The 10,032-nt window shown below is 52.4% G+C and overlaps 1 pseudogene; it reads left to right on the top strand.

Moving 5' to 3' along the window:
- The first annotated feature begins 7,689 nt into the window (after positions 1-7,689).
- On the top strand, positions 7,690-7,898 carry LOC117312327 (cyclin-dependent kinase 2-associated protein 2 pseudogene; annotated as a pseudogene).
- Positions 7,899-10,032: the final 2,134 nt, after the last annotated feature.

Consider the following 10,032-nt stretch of genomic DNA (forward strand, 5'->3'; position numbering starts at 1 on the left):
TGTGATGGAATTTGCTTCTGCATCCACTCTGCCTCCCTTGCAATGCCCCAGATCCTGGCCGATTTGGTTTTTTCCAAACAAAGTGTCTCAGATATACTGTAGGACTGGGTTAGTGATTCTCCAGACATTTGGGGGCACACACAGCCCTGAGAGGTGATGGCTTGTGGGTCAGGTTGATGTCTGTCTGTTTACATGGACTGCCTCTCTTGCTTTTCTACTTTCCTTCAACCTAACTTCTCCGGCCATTCGCCACCCTCGCCGCCGTTGTGTCTATCTGCCCTTTGTTTTGAAATTCCATGGGCACCAAGCATTCTAAATTCCCAAACTTGTTAAGCAAACATTCTAGGGTGGCACTGCTCTAAAGCCAACACTCTACGGGGCTCCACCCCTGCTTTCTGAGGGTGTCGTCCAAATGTCCACAGGCCGTGTGAGGCCCCCAGTGACTCTGAGACCTGTCCGTTCCCCATAATCACGCACAAGTATGCATAAACCCAGCTGAGCAATTATGAATAATTAAATCAATTAGAGACAGTCTAGCACCAGGGATTATGGCTGCTCAGAGTGTGGGCCTCTGTAATATTTTAACAGTAAATGCAAAAGCCCCAGAAAGGACTGGCGGGAAGAGGGGAACAAAAGCAGGTCCAAATGCCAAGTCATGTTGCTTGGTGACCCTCCTCCGTGGAATCGGCGGCCTTCCCAAGGAGAACAATGGCAATGAAATGCCAATAAAATATTTGGGGGGGCAAGTATGAAAGCTTCAAAATGAGTTAATTAAAAAAGGATAAAACATGAGTCTCCAAAAGTATGTTGAGTAAATTTAGTGCTTGAAATTTGACAGAAGGAAAAGGTATTCAAACACGAAGCAGAACTTTTTAAAGTGGCAGGGCTGGGCAACTGGTCGTTTTTCTTCTAAACCAGCCTCCCTCCATCCATGCGTGGAATGAAGCCCAGGGGAGGCCTGGAAGGCGTTGACAGCAGTGGTTCCACAGACCAGCCAGGGCACCTCTTTTAAGGCCCTTGGGAGTGGGGACCTAGAAACTTGTTTTGGGCCTGGGCGGCGTACAAGGTGCGCGAATTCTGAAAGGAGCAAAGTTAAAGCGCAAGGTCTTGACTCCACTCAGGCTAGCTTCGCACGGTTAGCCCACCATAGATCCCAACAAGTGAGAGCCTGCGAGAATCCACACTGCTGTGACTCAGTTCCCCAGAAAGTGGCCAACCGGTCCAGATGCAGGGAGCGAGTCCAGAATTAAGGACCCATCCTAAAACATCTTCTTGTGGAGATGGGATTCTTCTCGGCAGCCCAGGTGGTTTGAGAGCCGCCATCAGAGGTACCAGCTTCCCCGGTTCCGTTGCCCCAATGGCCTGGACACGGTCGGGATCTGACTGGTTAATTGTGGACAGTTCGGGGATAATTAGGGCTACGATGGATATGACGAAATCAACAGGAACATCATCTCTTTTCTGTCTTCTCAGAGTCTAAGGCAAGAGCATAAATATGGCCTCCTTTGGGCCGGCAGAGGGATCTGAACTGAGCCCTGCCAGCAACAAAGGACGAATGTGCCTTTTGAGTGACGATCTTTCCAGGTTTGCTGACGAGGGCATATATGTTATGCAGGAAAAGAGTAGGAATACCAAGGGTCATCTCCAACAGCCAAATCCAGCTGTCTGCCTACAAGTGTGTGCAAAAGCACTGCCTCCCATCCTCCCTTCCTCCAAGGTACCAGTTAACAGTTTGTGTTGGTCGTCCACTCCTACGATGATCTTCAAGACTGCATTGTAGACGAGGCTACCGAGCTCAGAGAGGTCCAGGAACCTCCTCAGGTCTCTGCATAGCAAGGGGCAGGCCGAGATTCAATCCAGATTTTTCTGACTGGAAAGCCCACGCTCGCAGTTTCTGCCTTCTGCGGCTTCCCCGTGCACGCGCGATGAATACTGTGCCAACAGCCAGGGGAACAAAGATACTGCAATGACCTGCTTCCCCAAAATGGATGAGTTCGGGGTCCTCACCTGTAATCTGCAGGATTGCTGCAAGGTTTAGCAATCACATCCCTGTGCGAACCTGATTTCCTCCAAATCCCAGTGATCTGGCTTCCCCGGGGCTTGATCCTCTGAGGGGCAGGGGACTCTCACCATCACCAGCCCCCACAGGTCCCTAGCTCCCCACCCTCACCTTCAGCTCAGGCAGTCTGCTGAGATTCCGGCCCTAGTGGCCTCCGAAGGGACCCCAGCACTTTTGAGAGCCTTCGGGGACATCTCAGGAGCACGTCGTCTTTCTCCAGTCTCTGCTAAAGCTCATCCCCCCCATCTACTTGGCATCTGTGTCCACAGTCTGATTCCAGCTCATTCAACAAACGTCACCAGCGAAGCCCTGCGTTCTCAGGGTGCCCACACAGAGGGTGCTCTATGGTAAGCTTCAGAGCTGGGGGAACGACACCCTTGCTCCTGCTGTGGGACACACTGTTAGAGGGTCCCCTGCCCCGGCCTCCACGGGCACAGGGTGGAGCACTGCCGGTTTCCTTTCTAGAAGCTGTCGTCTCTAGGGAACCACGTGGGGGTCTGTCCAGGGGATAGATTGAGTGAGGCTGCGGTCAGAACCCTGCGTCACTCTCTTCTAGGGACCTGGGCTTTGTCACTAGGTAATTTTCTTCCAACTGCCGTACCTGCCTAAGCAAATATCGGATCCTAGAATGTGTTCTTCCTCCGCAGGCTCCCGACCTGCCCAGGCACCAACCCCAGGACCTTCCTCAACCATCAGCCAGATGAGCCCAGAGAGGTTCGCTTATCAGCAGTGGCTGCTCTGTGGGTCCGCGCTGGGACCCCTCTGCACACGCATGATGCTTCAGAGGATGCCCTTGGTTCACGAAAAGCATAAACTGAGAACACCCTTATTGGTAGAAAGAAGAGCAGAGGTGTGCTGTCAGCTTGAATCTGGTGTAGGATGAGCAGATGGGCGTCATCCCGTTGAACCTTTCATGACGATAAGATCAAAGCGCCCTTTGGGGTCTAAGGGTGGAAGCATGTTTCCCATTTCGTTAGGCGAGTCCTCGTGAAAGCCCTGGGGGCGGGTCCTTGAACCCTGGGAAGATTCTCTGCCACATTTTCATGGTCACCAGGAGAACGAGAGGGGCAGGCAGGAGACCCTGAGCTGGCAAACTTCTCCAAGTGACCTCTGCCCCTGCTGGTGAGGAGGCATCCCCTCCTGTCAGGACAGTGCAATCCCACCTCGAGTCTTGTTAAGCCCTTCTCAACCGCCAGCAGCCTTGTTATCAACTAACTGCGCAGGAAACTTGGTGGGACTGGGGCATAGATGATGGGCATGGGCGGTCGGAGGGACGAAAACCCAAATCTTTTTTATTTGCAGTTTTGTCCAGGGCCTACCCTGCACCAACCCTGCACCCTGGTATCCATCCCATCCTGTGGCTGTGACGAGGTGTTAGTTCCAATCCTGGCTGCGGACAACCGGCCCAGGGGACAGCAACCAGGTGGGAACCTGAGCCCCGCCCCTTAGAGCTTGTTGGCCAATCAGGTCACTGTTCCAAGCCTCAGCTTCCCCATCCAGGAAATGGGGACCACCCTAAGGCAGGCCTGGCTGTCGCACAAGAACTAGGAGAGGGAAGAAATGAGACTATGGGTGAAAAGGGACTTGCAAACTGTAAAGTGCACGTACTTTAAAGGCAACACTATTTCATCAGGAATTCTGTGGAATCAGAGAATTTAAGGCAACATATCTTTATTTGGTTCCCCCGACATGGTCGTGAGGAGTGAGCAGATCCTGAGTGTGTATTCTTCCAAATATTGTCAGTTTCCAACGGCGCTTCACCCCGCAGGGGCAGCGAAGGAGGAAGCCCGGTGGGCAGAGTGCGGGATCCACCAGCTCAGCTCTGCTGTCTTTTCTGCTTTAAAAATGGGTGAGATTTCCATACAGAAAGATTCTAGCCCTGGACGGAAAGCCACAAAGTGCGTCGGCAGACTTGTCAGGGAGACAGACCCCCATAAATAACCCCAGGCAGGACCCCAGAGGAAGAAGCCAAGCTCTTTGCTGAGTAAAAAGGGAAAAACAAATCCCATTTTCCCAGGGTATGACAATGCCACACTGGCCTCCTGAGATTCCTGGGAGAGCGAGGCTCCGGGAACAAAAGTGCTCCTGGCGTTTGATTTGCTGGAATCCCTCCAAGCTCTCAGCTCTCCTGGCCCCAGCCTCCCTGGGTGAGCTTGATTAAGTCGTTTCCCCTCTCTGAGCCTCAGTTTCCCCGTCTGCATCATCGGGGGTGAACTGGATGGTTTGAGGCCACCCTGTGGGTTCTGCCACCCCAATCCTCAATCCACCAAGGCCCTCTTCCTGCCATGCCCCTGTCACCCTCTCTGAGCCCTGCCTCTGCCCCAGGGGCTTCCAGAACCCCACCTCTGGCCAAAGCCCCTACGACTCCAGACTTCCCCTCCTCCCCCGCCATTTCCCTACAAGGCCACCGCAGAAAGCAGCAAGGCGGACAGAAAGCAAGGATGTTTTAATTTACTCGATTAAGTCACCATGTGGACAGAGGCTCACGAAGGAATCTGCTCTACAGAACTTTTCGTTTAATAGAATTAGTTGAAACCAGATCAGCCAGCCCCCATTCCTGCAGGCCATCTGCCCAGACGGGGAAACGGCTTCCCTAAATAGAACCCCATGCTGCCGGGAGCCTCCTCTAAATGGCCGGCAGGGAGCTGCCCCCTGCACCCGCCTGTCTGTTCAAATGGGTTCAAAGTCCTTCCCTTTGGGGCCAGCTGGGCTGGCAGAGCTCAAGCCCACTTTCAGCTAAGACTTGGGAGCTATAATCAGATTCACATTCAGCTCCACCTGCAGGGAACTCCTGCCAAAATCGGGGACTGTGCGAAGGCGATGCCAACATAGAGACTTTTAATTCAGAAAAGAAGTCTTGTCAAGTCATTTGCCTGAACTCTTAAGAAAATTAGATAAACTAACATTTACTCAGCATTTTAGAGTCTCCCAAGAAGTTTCCCACGTGTTTTATTTAATCCTTGTGACAAACCTGCAGGAAGGCTCGTCATCATCCTTTTGTAGACAAGGGTGAGAGAGGTTTAGTAACTTTCCCAAGGCCACACAGCTAGGAGCAAGGACCTGGGGACCTCTAGGACAGCAGTAACAGCATATGCCAAGTAGGCTGTCCTGAGACTGAAGTGAAGTGTGTAATTGCAGTGCCTCGCACGTGGTACTTTTCTGCCCTTCTGTGTGCATGAGTCCAGAGCTGCTGGTTCAAATCCCACCTCTGCCCAAATTAGTTATATGACTTTGGGGAAGCCATCTAACCTCTCTGGATCTCAGTATTTTCATCTGTGGAATGGGAGAGGGCAGTGACCCCTCTCTCTCGGGGTCGAATGAGTTGATGTATGGGAAACTGTCTGGCCCACGGTTAGGCATCTGTAGCCCAGGCTGGGAATCCCAGGTGCCAACCTAAATCCTATACGTGGCCCCGCCCTTATAACTCAGAAATAAGGCTGCCAGTGCAAAGACACTCAGGAAGGAGGACGTGCTGTTTAGAGCAGGGGTCAGCAAAGTCTGGCCCTTGGGCCAAATCCAACCCATCTGCTTTTGTAAATAAAGTTTTATTGGAACACAGGCACACCCACTGGTTTACATATTGTCAATGCCTGTTGTGACAGAAACCACAAGGCCCTCAAAGCCTAAAATAGTCACTCTCTGGCCCTTTACAGAATAAGTTTGCCAACACCTGATTTAGAGTAAGAGGGTCATACAGTCTCCCCTGCCCCGCCCCACACACCCCAAAGAGGCTGAGCACTTGTGGGCGAGGAGAGAGGAAGCTGCTTAGGGACACTGTATCCTAATTGTTAATGAGCTTATTTAACCTCTCAGGGTCCCACTCCCTGATCCGAGCGAACAGTTTGGGTCTTAAGTGTTTTGATGGAGCATTCGTGTTTAAAAAAGAAATTATAAATGTGCCCTGATTAGTCGGCCTTGAGGAGTTTAAAAGAAAGGAGCTGGGGTAGCAATAAACTGTCTTGTTGTCAACGGCAGCCTTAAAAGTCTGGGACTTCCACCCCGGGGAGTGGCTGCTGTATGGAATTGATACACACGGAGATTTATAAGGTCAAGTTTTATGAGCCTACAGATTCTCGTGGTGTGTTACCACATCCTTATTACAAGCTCATGCTGCTGTCCAGTTAAACCAACGGAGCTAATATATTACTCCCGCCTGCCTTGGGCCTCAGACTCAAAGGAAAGAGTGCAAATAAAACACCACCTTTGGGAATCGATCGCGTCCTGTTTCTTTCCGCACAACTGACTTTGGTTGTTTCTCGCCTCTCCCTAAACCCACAAACTGCCAAGGGGCTGTTTGGTTTGTGCCCCCAGAACAATGTCTTGGGGGTGGCCCTGGTGGGACACTTCTCCAGCTGACCCTGGTGACGCCTCTCCAACGGGAGGGGACGGCTGCAGGGACCCTGCGCAGAGCAGAAGGGATGCTGTCGTGCTAACAGGACCGTAAATTAAGGCTGGGTTGTTTGTCTTTGGGCTGTTTGAATGGGAAGGGGGAGGCAGCCTGAACTAGGACACACCCAGGCTGGTGTGGGCAGTTTCCCCTTGGCTCCGGGCCTCTCGAGCCTTGCACTGGGGAGGCCTGGAAGCCGGGGTCCGGGCCAGCTTCAGGGAGCAGAGGCAGGGACTGCTTCAGTCGGGGCAGCAGGGATCCAGGCCCCATCTCTACCACCAGAGCGACGCGTGGAAGTGATCTCCAATCCTTCTCTGTTACAGATAACACCGGGATGACTTCTTTTTTCAATGAATGAACTGATGTACACACACACACACACACACACACACACACACACACACACACACCTGGTTCTGAAGCCAAAGCAAATGCTGACAACTTCCTGAGATGACCCCCTGGGAGACTGTAGTGATGCCCACAGCATGAGGTCCTGCTGCTTCCCTCCATTCTGCCCTGGCCACACCGCATGGCCCCCCACCCCCGGCGCTGTCAGAACCTAGGTCCAGAAAAACCCGAGGCTCTGGATCCACGCCGGTGGGCAATGGCAGACGACTGTTGGCCAGATGGTCAGCTTGGCCGAGTTCCTGCCCCCTCTGCTCCTGCCCACCTCATGACCATAGGCCAGTCCCAGCCCTTCTCCGGGGCTCATGGCCCATTTCTGCTTCCCTAAAAAAAAGGTTCATTTCTAGAAAGAAATTTGACCATCGGTACAAAGAGTCTTAGATAGTTTTGATTCAGGAATTCTACTTCTAGGAATCTATCTTATGGAAAGAATTACATATTTGTATAAAGATTAGGGATAAAAGTATCCATGCCGGTGTTATTGATGTGAGAAGATTGGAAATAACATAAACGTCCAAACCTAGGGGACTGGCTAAAGAAACGTAGGGTCATCTAGTCAATGGAATGCTAAGCAGTCATTAAATATTTATCTTTGTAATAAATTTGTAATGACATGAGAAGAGCGGGCTGTAATGCTCATGGGTAAAGCAGGATACAAGGGGGGTCTCAACCCTGGTCCCCACAAAGCTGGGGAGGTTGAGGGTGCTGGGGGCTAACCCCCAGAAACTAAGGCTCCTCCCACTTCCCGATCAGGGCCATGAGGGCAGCTGCAGGCCCACCCAGAGACTGAGTCCAGTCTCGCCCCCATCGTGTCGAGCATGACTTTGGACCACCCTCCATGGACTATGTGAAGGCAGTGAAGCCAATGGGTGCCCAGGGCCCCCAAAGCACCTTCACAGACCTGCTGTCAGTCATAGAGGAGATGGGCAAAGCCAGAGCTCCTTGGAGCACCTGAAGAGAGGTATCAACCAGGCACAGGTCCTCATTCTACAGACAGCTGAGGCACAGAGAGGTCATGTGACTTGCCCAAGGTCACACAGCAAGTAGGTGCTGTCTGGATGTGAACCCAGGCAGGTCCACCTCTCCGAGCCCAGGGCCCATTCACAGTGAAGTCCCCCACTCTGAGCCCACTGCTGGGCAATTAGCACATAACACCCCCTTGGGCTCGCTGTATTTATTGTTGACCTTCAACTCAGCACAGGATGAGGTTAAGTAGGGTTAGGGAAGCCTGGAGAAGCAGGGTGTCAGGGTGGAGGCAGGGAACTAACAGGTGTGCAACCTTCCCACATGTCAGGTACAGGGCTAGACACTAGGTCCGTGATAGAAAGAACATGTGGTACTAGCTGTTTCCCATCTAGGACCTCATTAAATTCTCACTGCCTCCTACCCACTGGTACTATTATTATCCCCACTTACAGGTGGAGATACTGAGGGTACATTCCTTGCCCAAGGTTACAGACTAGCAGGTGGCAGAACCGAGACTCAAACCGAGGCAGACAGGCTCCTGAGCCCGCTGAAACTCTCCCATCTAGTCCCACAGCAAGGGAGCCCTGAGATTTACTCTCCTTCTGCCTTAGATCCCACTGGATCTGCCGCAGCAACAGACTAATCCTAAATCTTAAAGACACAGTCTGTCACAGGCCTGGTGGCTCTCCAAGCAGCCCTTTCACACTGTGACTTGGGGACTCGGTCAGCTTCCAGCCTGCCTCTCTGCGTCCTCAACTCTGAGTGTCCAGCGCGCTGGGCTGAGGAAGACGAGAGCATCAACCGGAGAAAGGTCACGCCTGGGGAAGGGGCGTGGCTGGGGGTGTGGCCACCATGCACTTCTGCTCCGCTGGCCAGTACCAGTCACGTGGCCCTGAGACTGTTGTGGGCTGGGAAGAGAGGGCTGGGTGAACTCTCCAGGAAGGGGAGATGGGGTGTTGGTAATGACTTTCACGGTCCACCTTTCTGGACACCAAGTATTCTGTAAATGGCTCATCTCAGAGAGCACACTCCCCATCCCCCCAAGAGAGAGACCCCCTCCCCACCTCAAACCTCACAGGCCCAACTGTTTCTGTCTGCCTGGGGTCAGGGGGCTGACATTCCCACCACCTAGAAGGCTCTAGAGACCCATAGGCCCCCCGACCTATTCCCTCCTCCTTGGTGGTTCAGAAAGTTGCTGACTTTGAAGCAATGGGCCGGAAGCCGAGCTCCAGCCAGGGTGACCCCCAGGCAGGGCGGGCTCTGCATCTGGGTGGTTGTAACCCCCTCCCACCCCCTTACCTCTCTGTGCCCAGGTTGTCCTTCCCCCAATTCAGACCTCCCCAGGCAAAGGCGGGGCAGGCCTGATTTCCCAGTCCCACTGAGCTAAGCCCGTGAGGCTCCCCTTTCTGAAAATCTATGGGAAAAATTTCTTCTCAGTTATCTGTAGCAGGAAGAGCAAAGCAGTCCCTGGGGCAATGTGTGTGTCTTACAGACCCTGTGAATCTAGCACGTGATCGTGTTTACCTCTTTGCTTTGGCCACAAGGAAGCACAGTCGCCCTTGCAGTTCAGCTGTGTAAATACACTCCACCTGTGGCACCCTCCACAGACCGAACTTAGCTTGACTCCACCTTACTTTCCTATTGCACCCAGATGCCCTCATTTTTTCCCCTTTCTTATGCACAAAATATATCTTAGTACAATGTCTCAAATCCTCTTTAATGTGAGGCAGAAGCCTAAAAATAAATACAATATAAAAAACTCCATTAAACCCTCCTGTCCCCACATTTTGCTTCCAGTCCCCTCCCCTCCCCCATTCCTAAAGATTGCTCTAACAAATATCCTAATGAGATATATCAGGTTTTTAAACGGTCAGCAATGAGCCAGGCATACGGAGGGATGGAGAAGACAAAGAGCCATATTGCACGGCCACCACTATTGCCAGAGCCCACATGGTCATCCCGAGGGATTTCTTCATTTTTCCTCCTAGCCTTAAAATGACACTAAGAGCTCTGGAAGAATTCCAGGCACTGCCTAATTTTCCTCCTGCCCTTCCATTGTGTTCCAGCCTTATTAAGAGAAGATGATCATGTTTGATACCAAAAATGGCTCCGTCCCAGTGTTTCCCACGGCTCTGCCAGCACTGCCCTTCCCCAAGCAGCGTCAGAGGCTGGAGGGAACAGGGCGTGGGGCTCTTGGATGGCTTGTCCAGAGCTC

This window comes from Tursiops truncatus, chromosome 5 (genome assembly GCF_011762595.2).
Source record: "Tursiops truncatus isolate mTurTru1 chromosome 5, mTurTru1.mat.Y, whole genome shotgun sequence".
Lineage (NCBI taxonomy): Eukaryota > Metazoa > Chordata > Mammalia > Artiodactyla > Delphinidae > Tursiops > Tursiops truncatus.